This window comes from Lepisma saccharinum, chromosome 5 (genome assembly GCF_977018435.1).
Source record: "Lepisma saccharinum chromosome 5, izLepSacc3.1, whole genome shotgun sequence".
Lineage (NCBI taxonomy): Eukaryota > Metazoa > Arthropoda > Insecta > Zygentoma > Lepismatidae > Lepisma > Lepisma saccharinum.
In genome coordinates, this window is record NC_139233.1 from 70,260,145 (window position 1) to 70,273,657 (window position 13,513).

The following is a 13,513-nucleotide window of genomic DNA, read 5'->3' on the forward strand; positions in this document are numbered from 1 at the left end:
CTGCTTGGAAAAAGTCTGTGCTTATCTGCCTTGCTCTACAATGGCAAATATTCAGTTCAATTAATATTGTTTGGAATGGATATTCAGAACCCGAACATATTTGATTGGATGAGCAGTAACACTTTTTTCTGTATGAGACACGTAAGCAGACCAACTTGACTATTTCCAGCAACCTCTCATTTGTCTATTTGGCATTCCTAAAGCCAAAATTTTAATGCCCAGTAATACAAAACTTGTCTCTATCCTGGTCAAGATCAGTCAAATCTTTACAATTTTCTTCAGGTCCATCTCAAAATATTACCTTTCCACAGTCGTTTAAGCCTTCCTGCAGATCTGTTACCATCAGGTAACACAGACCCTGCAATTTTTTCTTTCCTCTCCTATGTGGGACATCGAAATCATCTTGATTTAATAAGATTGAAATTTGCTTGAATTTTCTTGCAGACGTTTCTACTTAATGTTTGCCCCCGAGATATCTCTCAAGTAAAAGTGTACAATAATAATTTAAATACAAAAACAAAACTATAAATTGCGAATGAAATGCTTTAATTTACAGTGAAAAATACGTTCTTAAAAGCAAACTATACTGGCTTGCAGTTTGGTAAGTTCCGAACCCACACTATAGATGGCAGCAGTTTCACACAGCACTGCGGATGTTTATGTGTGTAGAAGTGTCCCATCTGTATAAACCTTTCACAATCTGTGTCATGGAAAATATGAATTGCTGTCGTGAGTGATAAAAAAAGACTATGCCATATTCCATTCTAAACTTTCCCAAATTAAAAATATGTATGTACAAAGACGAAAGAATATATTCAAATAAAGAAATAATGAAGCAATTAATGATGCACAAGCGAGGGTACTGAACAAAAACTCACCATCTTCATGCAAGACAGGAGGGGTCTGGATGGGAGGGTGAGTGTGCACGTTGGAACTTAGCATTTAACCCCTCCAGCTTTCCCCCGAACCGTATTCCACAAAACCCGAGGCTAGCTTCCCACATACCACAATTCTGCTGGACAAATGCTACTGGGCCGCCGACAAACGACTTTAATTTGTCATCCATTACAAACATTACTGACTTGATTTTCATCCGTCGCGCATGAATACACCAGATGTAATGCCAGCACGAAACAAGCGCATGGTCCTCGAAATTAGTACCGCGAATGGGGGCCCGGTGGGAGGGAGCAAATAGGGCACATTTTGCCACAGGACAATCACGTTTGTGTGTGTGTGTGTGTGTGTGTGTGCAATGCGGGGCGAAAACATACGCACACAAGAATCGTTCTTTTTGCCAAATCACTTCTGAATCGGGGAAAAGAATAAAGTGTGTTGCGGCCATTCGTGGCCTTTTTAATGTATAAAACAGGGCCGTTTGGGTGTTCGGAAATTGTTTCTACGTCCAATGGGAAATCTGTTTCTGCAAAAGGGAAACGGTTATGACGATATGTCTCTCCATGTGTATAAACGTTATCCAAACTTCACAACAACACCACAACCACCAGCAATGTACAGTACTGCCACCCAGGGTTGTTCAAGGTTCAGGAATTTTAAATAAATTCAATTCCGGTCCAGGAGAGAAAATCAACAAGTTTAAATGGGTTCTGGACCGTAAAGAACCTGAGAATGAGTATTTCAATTCGGTCCAGGATTTTTTTTTTCGGATGAATTTAAATACGGTCCAGGGACCTTTTTTCAATGAAAGAATACGCAACCTGGATCGAATTTACATTGTGCGAGAAAGAAAAAGTTCCGGTCTTTTTAGCGGAACCTCATAGAACCTCTTAAAATTTAAGGGTTCCTGGAACCTTAACAACCCTGCTGGGGGACTATAAACTTGTTGAGTTGAGTTGGTGTTTTAAGTCCACTTTATGCACAGTAAGGCTAATCGGGACTGGACCTACAGTTTTAAAGTGGGATCCGAACCACTTGTGCCTCCACCGGGTATCGAACCCGGGACCCCTTGATTACAAGGCGGCGACGCTACCACTGCGCCGTCGGGGAGGCCCTGGGACTATAAACTGACGAGCGTGTTTTTTTTTAGTGTTTACTTGGTGCCTCCACATAGCGACGATATCGAAACGAGATCGAGAACAATGTAACGGGTTTGACCATTCGTCCGGGAGACCGAAGGCCCCAGGTCGAGGTGCCAAACAACTCTACCGCTGGTCCGTAGGTTCAGGGTTCCGCGGCCGCCCGATTGGACGGTCGTCGGTCCTTGGTTCGCGTCTCCGGTTAAGGAAATACGATTCCTACCACCAGCTAACGGTTTAATTCCAGGTTCATGTCACCGGGTCGGTTATTTACACCTCCGGCGGTAAGCCACGTCGTGCATAAAGTGGTGCTGTTATTCATTTATAGCAATAATAATAATAATAATTGTTGTAATAATAGAACAATAACCCTTCCGGTCAATGGAGACAAGCTATACAGCTTCAAACTCAGGACTAAAACCAAAAATATCGACCATACGAGGATATACATCTATACATATATATAAATGAATCAAGAACACATGTAGGATAACGAATATATACGTGTATTCAGCAAAAATAAACACAACAATGGTAATATAACACATTACTTGTACATATCCCCTCGCTCTCATTCCATCATGCACTCACACACACACGCTGCAGGGGTGAACACAATATACCATTACATGAAAAAATATCTAACCGACTCTTTGGTTTATTTCCCGTGTACCTTCGAATATTTGAGATTTTTATTAGCCCCGTAGGCTTGCTTTCAATGTAAATACGCGTGGCCAGCGCTCTGTCAAGTATGAGACGCGATTAGCTAGGCGTCATAGTTTCCAAAAGTAAATAATAATTGACATTACACATTGTTGAGGCACTACAATGCAAAAAAATAAGCACACACTAACTGAGTGACAAGAGGAAATTAACTTGATTACAAGTACACGAGTGCTGATAATACAAACGACTGTAATATAAACTAGGATATATATATTCAAAATGATTAAGTCGGCTATACTATTTAGTACCTAGTTTTCTAATACCTATATATATCAAAGAGCTCGGTAAAAAGTTAAAACACACCTATAATTAATCATATAAATACTCGGCGCGAGAATAGGAAAACAATAACAAATAGTAGGTCTTTTACCTTTATAGAATTTCGAAGGGTGAGCGAAATAGGTTCTTAATTTTTGAAGATTTATAGTACTTTTGATTTGATTGGCCAAAATAATTAGTAATTGCAGGCAACATTGTTCGATTTCATCTCGCTTTGTGTTATGACGAACCAGTGGCGACGTGGGTGGACAAATGTTCACTCTCACACATAAAGAAATAACTGGAGGATACTATACCGACTCAATGGCGGCGTGGTCCTCGTTGAGGCGTCCCGACGACACTCGTGGCTATGCCAGTCTGTCCTCCTGGCGGGCGAAAACTGTCTCTTCGACTTAGACGTAACATTCATTTTTCTTCCTATTTTCCATCGCGGCGACGAAGATGGGCGGAAAAAGCACCTCGCTTCCATCTGTCTGCTCGGGGCGTTGCATCCGATCATGGCTTCAATGGCCGTTCGGGGATACGCAGGGCGTCAGGTCGTCTAAGGGCGGACGTCGTTTCATCTCTCTCTCTTTTCTCTATCTCTTCTCCTTTTCTCGGCGTAACATCCGTCTCACTGTTGTACTGTCGTCTCCCACCTGGGTTGGCAATGCGAGTTGTCGCTGCGGCGTGGCTTTCATCTCAGACGCCGTTATGCAAGTGTCGTGGTGCGGTTCTCTTGACTTAAGGCGTCGTATACTTAAGCAGGCGTCGTGGCTTCTTCTCTTGGCTTCATGGCAGCAGTAATCGGAAACCCGAAGGTCCCGTCCCTCTCGTAGTTTTCAACCGCCCATGGTTATTCAATGTCCCTCCTTACAAAAAAGGGAAAAACACAACTGGAGCAAGTGAAACACGTAATTAACACGGCCTCAATTCCTGGCACTGTCACTGTGATCACACACTCACGACAATTAACACGACGCGGTCGAAAGGTTAAAACAAAGCAAAGTTCCGTAACTCGCGCAAAGTGACGCGGAGATGGTGTTCGGTCTGAATATGGCGCTAAACTGTGTCGGTCCTCTGGAGTCCAGGGGTATTTAAGGAAAACTTGAAACTTCAAAAATCAACCGCCTCGCAGTTCGTTAGCTTAGAAAAAATGCTGGACGGTGGTCTTTCTTCCAGGCTCGTTGTCCACTTGGGAGGTTTGGGGGTGAAGAAAAAAAAACAGAGCAGTCCTCACACGTGTTGCGAAAGAACTCCCCCTCGGTCGGCAGCTTGGACGTTGTTCCTATTGCTGGACAAGTAAAGGTCACCCTTAGTGTCAAAAATTCCACAAATCGGTATTGTTTTCCTACCCTCGTCGTCTAGAACCGAAAATCCAAGAAAAGCCAAAAAGCACAACTGGCTACAGAAAGTTGTTAAGAGTATTTACGAAATTCTAAAATACACTCACATAAACTACAAAAAGACTGGTGACAAAAGTAAATTGTAAAGGGTTTGACCACTCGTCCGGGAGACCGAAGTCCCCAGGTCGAGGTGCCAAACTACTCTACCGCTGGTCCGTAGGTTCAGGGTTCCGCGGCCGCCCGATTGGACGGTCGTCGGTCCTTGGTTCGCGGCTCCGGTTAAGAAAACACGATTGCTACCACCAGCTAACGGTTTAATTCCAGGTTCATGTCACCGGGTCGGTTATTTACACCTCCGGCGGTAAGCCACGTCGTGCATAAAGTGGTGCTGTTATTCATTTATAGCAATAATAATAATAATAATAATAATAATTGTTGTAATAATAGAACAATAACCCTTCCGGTCAATGGAGACAAGCTATACAGCTTCAAACTCAGGACTAAAACCAAAAATATCGACCATACGAGGATATACATGTATACATATATATATAAATGAATCAAAAACACCTGTAGGATAACGAATATATACGTGTATTCAGCAAAAATAAACACAACAATGATAATATAACACATTACTTGTACATATCCCCTCGCTCTCATTCCATCATGCACTCACACACACACACACGCTGCAGGGGTGAACACAATATACCATTACATGATAAAATATCTAACCGACTCTTTGGTTTATTTCCCGTGTACCTTCGAATTTGAGATTTCTATTAGCCCCTTAGGCTTGCTTCCAATGTAAATAAGCACGGCCAGCACTCTTGTCACATATGAGACGCGATTAGCTAGGCGTCATAGTTACAAAAGTAAATAATAATTGACATTACACATTGTTGAGGCACTACAATGCAAAAAAATAAGCACACACTAACTGAGTGACAAGAGGAAATTAACTTGATTACAAGTACACGAGTGCTGATAATACAAACGACTGTAATATAAACTAGGATATATTCAAAATGATTAACTCAGCTATACTATTTAGTACCTAGTTTTCTAATACCTATATATATCAAAGAGTACGGTAAAAGTCAAATAATTAATTATATAAATACTCGGCGCGAGAATAGGAAAACAATAACAAATAGTAAGTCTTTTACATTTATAGAATTTCGAAGGGTGAGCGAAATAGGTTCTTAATTTTTGAAGATTTATAGTACTTTTGATTTGATTGGCCAAAATAATTAGTAATTGCAGGCAACATTGTTCGATTTCATCTCGCTTTGTGTTATGATGAACCAGTGGCGACGTAGGTGGACAAATGTTCACTCTCACACATAAAGAGAAAACTGGAGGATACTATACCGACTCAATGGCGGCGTGGTCCTCGTTGCGGCGTCCCGACGATACTCTTGGCTATGCCAGTCTGTCCTCCTGGCGGGCAAAAACTGTCTCTTCGACTTAGACGTAACATTCATTTTTCTTCCTATTTTCCATCGCGGCGACGAAGATGGGCGGAAAAAGCACCTCGCTTCCATCTGTCTGCTCGGGGCGTTGCATCCGATCATGGCTTCAATGGCCGTTCGGGGATACGCAGGGCGTCGGTTCGTCTAAGGGCGGACGTCGTTTCATCTCTCTCTTTTCTCTATCTCTTCTTCTTTTCTCGGCGTAACATCCGTCTCACCGTTGTGGTACTTTCGTCTCTCATCTGGGTTGGCAATGCGAGTTGTCGCTGCGGCGTGGCTTTCATCTCAGACGCCGTTATGCAAGCGTCGTGGTGCGGTTCTCTTGACTTAAGGCGTCGTATACTTAAGCAGGCGTCGTGGCTTCTTCTCTTGGCTTCATGGCAGCAGTAATCGGAAACCCGAAGGTCCCGTCCCTCTCGTAGTTTTCAACCGCCCATGGTTATTCAATGTCCCTCCTTACAAAAAAGGGAAAAACACAACTGGAGCGAGTGAAACACGTAATTAACACGGCCTCAATTCCTGGCACTGTCACTGTGATCACACACTCACGACAATTAACACGACGCGGTCGAAAGGTTAAAACAAAGCAAAGTTCCGTAACTCGCGCAAAGTGACGCGGAGATGGTGTTCGGTCTGAATATGGCGCTAAACTGTGTCGGTCCTCTGGAGTCCAGGGGTATTTAAGGAAAACTTGAAACTTCAAAAATCAACCGCCTCGCAGTTCATTAGCTTAGAAAAAATGCTGGACGGTGGTCTTTCTTCCAGGCTCGTTGTCCACTTGGGAGGTTTGGGGGTGAAGAAAAAAAAAACAGAGCAGTCCTCACACGTGTTGCGAAAGAACTCCCCCTCGGTCGGCAGCTTGGACGTTGTTCCTATTGCTGGACAAGTAAAAGTCACCCTTAGTGTCAAAAATTCCACAAATCGGTATTGTTTTCCTACCCTCGCCGTCTAGAACCGAAAATCCAAGAAAAGCCAAAAAGCACAACTGGCTACAGAAAGTTGTTAAGAGTATTTACGAAATTCTAAAATACACTCACATAAACTACAAAAAGACTGGTGACAAAAGTAATTGTCACAACAAGGCAAAAGAAAGTCGATACGAGACAACGACATACTTTCCAATAGTATTGTCTCGTCTGATGCTTTTGCATCTGCACCAACCACTGGGCAATGTGATCTAAAGATCTAACCGCGAACTTCTTGATTACAAAGCGACACCACAGACCCTTAGCGAGAGGGCGGTGGGGGGGGGGGGCTGAAGCCTAGGGCACCATTCAATTTTTTTAAAAAATAAAAATACAACGAAGTCAGAATATGCGACGGGGAAATTTACACTCGGTAGATGTATATTCTGGTAACATACTGCTGCAATTTTCTGTTTCCCAAATATCACAGTATGTTTTTAAACATATTCTTCAGACGCTGAAATATTCTAATATAGTAAACATTTTTTCAAATCAGAAATGCAAACTACGAATCTTTAAGTATAACCTATATTATTTTTTAATCCGTTTTCTCCTTGTTTCCTCATTTCAAAATTTGTAAGATGTAAATCTCGCAAGCCATGGCAATAGAAGGAAATATCGAAGGACGCACATAAAATGTCTGTGTTTGGTAGTGCGAGGGGGGGGGGGGCAAACTATAATCCTGCCTAGGGCGAAAAGATATCTAGCTACAGGGCTGCGACATCATCAGACAGAGGGACGTTCACAAAATGCAAGGGAAATAATAATAAGAAGAAAGAAAGTAGAAATACTTTCAGAGACAATAAATATGCAACAGTGTCTATGAAAGAATGCCAGACAGGATCTGAAATGTTAAGTCGTTCCAAGCCGACTCGGTGGAAGTGCAAGGTAAGTGGCTGATTTCGCCACCGAAGTTCCGGATTCGAATCCCAGCCTGGGCATGGGTGGTCTTCGTGTGTCTTCATCAATCTCATCTAATCATCACTCATCGATATCATCGCGATTAGCCAAAAAGAGAGAAAAAGCGACGCTGTATAACTAAAATGTTTAAAAAAGTTAGTTCAATCAGTGCAAAGTTTTCCTCACATTTTACAAGAATACAATTACCAGAAGATATTGCCGAAAACTGCTGGTGTTTGCTTGGATTGAAACTCGGGCCAGAATAAATGACTAAACAATTAAATGAGCAATATCCTCTCCTGCCGGCCCCCGTGGCTACGACGCCAGGTGTCCCGGGTTCGATTCCCGGCCTGGGATGTTTGTGAGTGTCCATTCATTAATTTCATCATATCGTTACTCATCCCCATCTTCGCAAATTAGCCAAAAGTGGCACAAAAATCGAAGTAGAATAAAGCAAATCAATCTATCAATATCCTCTCCTGAAGCGAGATTAACAGAATGGTTAAAATTTAAATAAATTAGGAAGAAAAACTTAATTTTTTGAATTAACAAAACAAGTTAAGTTGATCTCTTCTGTAACAATAAATAAAACATTTAGTAGCCTTTACTAAATTTGATAATTTTATTTTTATATAATTTAAATTGACAAAATTATGTGCTAACTCTACACAAAAGTCCTCTACTAATAAAATAATTTGTCTTTTGTTGAACAACCATTGGTTTGTTGCCTATTAAAACAAATGTTTGGTAAACATTTTTAGGCTATTCCAAGCAAACTTTTTATCAGCGAGTACAAATTTATGAAGTTGTATATAATATTTTGATTAACATGAAGACCAGAGCGCCAAAATCATCTGAAAGAATACTTGAAATTGATATGGAAGAAAGGGACATTTAAATTAAAGAGACATTTTCGGAAACTAGCACAATAGCAAAACATACAAAGATAAATCTTGTAAAGCAAACAGCAATAAAATTCCAAAACAAATCCTCAAACTGGGAGAACAACATAATATTTCAAAGAGGGAAATGCCGTGAATTTTAAAGATAACTATCCAAGTCCGAAGGAAAGAACTATCAAATATTGAATGTGCTACCAGGCAGCATCGAGAACTATGACAAACTATACACTCATAATGTACAGGTAAGAAACGTTATTGAAAATCAGTATTTTACCTCTAATGTTGAATCTCCTGGCGACTCGTCTGCCATCTATGCTGTACAGAAGATCGTGAAGGTTCTTTTGATTGAAGCACAGTTTACCGGTGGGCATAGTGTCCTCCTGAAACGAGAGTAGAGGCATTTTTTAAAAATATATCGTAATAAACAACATTCAAAATTATCAGTTTGAAAGAATCTTAGTCGTCTAATTTTATTAATCGAAAATAACTCTTTCTGGAGGGTCCAATCCTTCTCGACCTCCTTCCAAATACGTACTTGTTCCTTGTAAGTACAGTCAGCGGCAATAAAGACGGGACATCCTGAAATATCGTTTCCGTTATATATGTTGCCTAACTCTAAGGCTGTGGCAGAACTTGCCATTGAAGATTTGCTAATGCAGTTCTGCTATCGACGTAGTTAGGTAACCCTCATAAACCTATACAGGGGTCTTAAGTGTCATTTTTATTGCAGGTGACTGTACAATCCGTCCCTCCCGTCTGTGTTTGCCTCTCCCCTCGCGCAGGTAGCTAAAGATCGTCATGTGTTGTTACCTTGATGAAGGTTTCGAGAAGCAGATAACACTTGGCCCGTGAGTACACAAGCAATGCGAACACAACCTGTCACATATGGCCCCGCACACCTTCAGGATCTGGCGGTGTGTTGCACGAGACAACCTCGCCACTACGTCTCCCTGAACAATGTTCCACGTATGTGCATGTGTGTGTGTGTGTGCGAGAAAAAAATACTTGTGCCAAGCCGGGAACCTACGGAATCCTCGTTACCAAGGGAGACTGCAAGTGGTGCTCTTGCCACCCACCCCCCTTCCCGAGATATGTGGGGAAATATTCACGTTAATTCGAATGGTGAAACTTGAGGTATATTCTATTACAAATGTCATTGTATTCTCTTATTTACAGGCTAAAACTTACAGCAATTAATTGTCATGTCCAACAAAGTAACAAGAGAATGTTTTGGCCAGAGACATTAGAACAGGGTTGTTATAAAGGTCCAGAAATCCATAAATTCTAACCTTGGTTGCACATACATTCTGGTTAAATTCTGTTTTCCGATGGTTCGTAGCGTCAAAACTTTATTTAAACTGGCCGTACATGTTGAAATGAATCTTGAACAACACATTGAATTGTATGCTTGACGGAAATGAGGGCCTCCCCAATGGCGCAGTGGTAGCGTCGTCGCCTTGTAATCATGGGGTCCCGGGTTCGATACCCGGTGGAGTCACAAGTGGTTCGGATCCCACTTTAAACTGTAGGCCCAGTCCCGATTAGCCTTACTGTGCATAAAGTGGACTTAAAACACCAACTCAACTTAACTTGACGGAAGTGACGTCAAAGCATACATGCTTCTCCTATTTATACCAAAGGTTGGCAAAATTTGTGTATTTTAAAAGAAACAAATAAAATAGTTTTGTTTCAAACATGATTTATTAGATGCTTTAAACAGTGTTTAATAAAAAAAACATGTTTAAAACAAAAAAAAACATGTTTTCAACAAATAAAACGTTTAAAACAAAGTTCCAAGAACACTTATTTTCTAAGTATAATGGTTGATAAGAAATCTGTTAATCATCCAAGGAAGGACTGTGTTACAAAGTAAACACTTGGATAACTTCTTTACATTACTCTTAGACTGTTCGAGAATGTTCAGCTAATACACGGATTTTAGCCCTTCTCTATTCCAGTGGTAGCTAACACTGTTTTCCAAAATAAATAAATGCAACAAGATAGATTAACATTAGCAACAATGTATGTTAAGATTTCAATTATAAAAGTGTTTTAAATACTTGTAAAAAAAAAAAGCACAGCCATATGTTTTAAACGTGGTCCACAGGTATTCATTACGCTACAATATGTTTCTTTGTTAACTGAATAAGTTTTTCGCCATTCAACAAATTTCTGTGGACTAAATGACACAGAGGCAGAGTTGCCAAAGATATGAATAACCTACGACTATCAAACATCAAGTAGCAAAATATGCTTTAAACATGTCTAAGAAAAGTGTGTTCATAACGTTTAAAATAAGTTGTTTTAAATACTTTTGTTTTAAACATGCCACCTCTGTTTATATCTATTCAAGTACTGCGTTTCGGAAGTACCTGTTCTCTTGTCCTCAAGTGAATAATTCCTTTTTTGCCGGCGTTGACGATTGAAGTTACGACTGATTTTACTACAAATTCGAAACGCTAAACAACTACTTCACTTTCGATACTCGATTTCCTTAGTGGGCCTATATAAGGCATCTGCTACGAATACGAATGCAGATTCATCCAGAAAAAACAATTCGCCAGAAAAAGAAAACCAACTGCAACACACCTGCTCGGAATGTACTAGTGCAAGAGAAAAACCGAGGCAAGTTTACATCACCCTTTGACATGAGTTCGATGTAGAGCCACGCACGGCACGGAAATACAAGGTTTTGACCTTCTGCAACTTCCCCATTACATGCTGGTCCTATCTGCAAACTCCCTCAACAAGCTGATCGCCAGAAGCCACGACACGGACAGCCAGAACTTCCTCCCTGTACAGCCCACGCGTATCCTGAGGGAAAACAAGGGAATGCACCGAGCAGGGAGAATGTCCAGGACCTCTCTAGCGAACATACACGCACCGTGTGTTCTTGTTTTTTTTTTTTGCGGTCCTTTTGTTTTTTCCCGGCGACTGACCACATAAGCACCGTACGCCAATGGTTCTGAAGACCCCCAGAGCGGAATTTTCAGTCAGTGAAAATTCAGCAGCTCCGAGGGACGCAGGACAAAAGGGGGCTAAATTTGCTGCATTGTAGGGTTAAAGCGGCCATGAGATATGGTCATGCTCCCAGCAGAGGACGTACAAGGATTGTGGGTAATCTGTCGACCGCGGTCGGTTGAATGGGTTTACTCGCACGGAAGCCAAAGTGGGGAGTAAACTGTTTTTGAAGTTTTTCCACGGAAATTCGTGAGCAAGAAAAGATTCCCGAGTCATGACAGAGGGCTGTTGGGAGTCGAGGACATGACCGAGGATAGAAAGAAAAATGACGTCTAACCAATAAAATATAAAATAAATTACACCTAATCAATAAAATCTTGTAGAAATGACAACCAGCCAACAAAATCTTGTAGAAATGACAACCAGCCAACAAAATCTCGGATAAATGGCAACCATACACGAAAATCTCATGAGAATAGCAACCAACCAATAAAATCTCCGAGAAATGGCAACCAGCCAACAGTGTCTCGACTTCATCCTGATCTAAGATTGATTTGGAGCTTAGGGTTGTCCCAAGAATGACATCTTTCGTAAAGTTCTGTAGATTTAGTTATGTTTAAAATGCCGTGAATTCTAGTTAATATTTGTGAGACTCGCAGTTGTGCACAGTGACGAGAGATGCGAAAATTCATGCGTACCAGTCAGTACTAATAATAAATACGCACAAAAGTAATGATCATGGCCTTTACTTTTCATCAGCTGTATATAACAACCTATTTTGGTATATAATAAACAATCCAGGGGTGTCCCCGATGGCGTAGTGGTAACGTCGTCGGCTTGTAAAGGGTACCTGGTGGAGGCACATTGCGTAGTGGTTCGGGTTACACTTTAAATTGTAGATTAGTCTTTCTGTGTATAAAGCGGACTATAAATTACACAGGTCGGCATGGGTTTGATGACTCACAGATGACTGTCGTCTCTGAATAATTTCAGCATCATGATTCCAAAAATAAAATCCATTATTATCAATCACGTCTATTTTTTTTTTCAGAAAATAACAATATATTAACTGCCTTAACTTCACAATAAAATGTGTAGTTCCATCATTTCCTCAATTGATGGCTCTGCTTAAATGGTGGTAAAATATTGGTTTTCTGCAATACAAATCCTCCAATTTTGAACTACAAATGCACATAGAATAGTAAGCATTTAATCTCTACCTTCTACGAGGCACATTGGCATGAAAATTGTAAATTTGATTACGTAATTTTAATTTCCGAAATCCCTCATAAAAATTTCCTTCACAAAATGTCCAAAACTCAATGTTATAATGTGGTGGAAAATCTTGATGTGATGGGAAGAAATTTATGTCATATCCGTCATCAGCATTCAAAATACTTCCAGAAACACCTATTGGTTTGTAAACAACCGACATTTTATTTGTTTAAATTTATTTTGTTGCGTTCTGTAATAGGTGTAATGGATTGGCGAATATGAGAATTTTGATTGTGAAATTGTGAAAAATCCTGACGTGATGAGGGAAAATGCATGTCATGTGCGTGATCAGCATTCAAATACTTCCAGAATCACCTTTATTTGAAATCATCCGAATTTTTTTTCACAAAATGCAGGGCTGTATTATTATTATTATTATTAATTGACCTATTTTATCTACCATTATTAATGGACATATTGCTCTTTTCACCTATTAATTATAAACTTTAATAATAATACATGTGAGAGACTTGGTTCGAGCCCCTCCAGAACAATCGTTCTAGATGTGTGTCTGAATGTACCTGGTATTTAGTTTCAATGCGCGACATGTTGTCTTCGTAGTAGTTTCCGAGCATTCGAGAGATACTGAATGGTTCTGCTCTTGATGCCTAGGTAGCATGCAAGTGTAGTGAAAGAATGGAAATGAAAGATGGTGTTTGTGAACTCCCA

At 40.6% G+C, this 13,513-nt stretch overlaps 1 long non-coding RNA gene across 1 annotated transcript in view; it reads right to left on the minus strand.

Moving 5' to 3' along the window:
• The window catches only part of LOC145988391 (uncharacterized), a 262,622-nt gene that overhangs the window by 18,172 nt on the left and 230,937 nt on the right, over nt 1–13,513 (minus strand). The window contains exon 3 of the long non-coding RNA XR_014441750.1: nt 8,883–8,988. This is a non-coding gene — a long non-coding RNA (uncharacterized LOC145988391). The remainder of the gene's footprint in view (nt 1–8,882; nt 8,989–13,513) is intronic.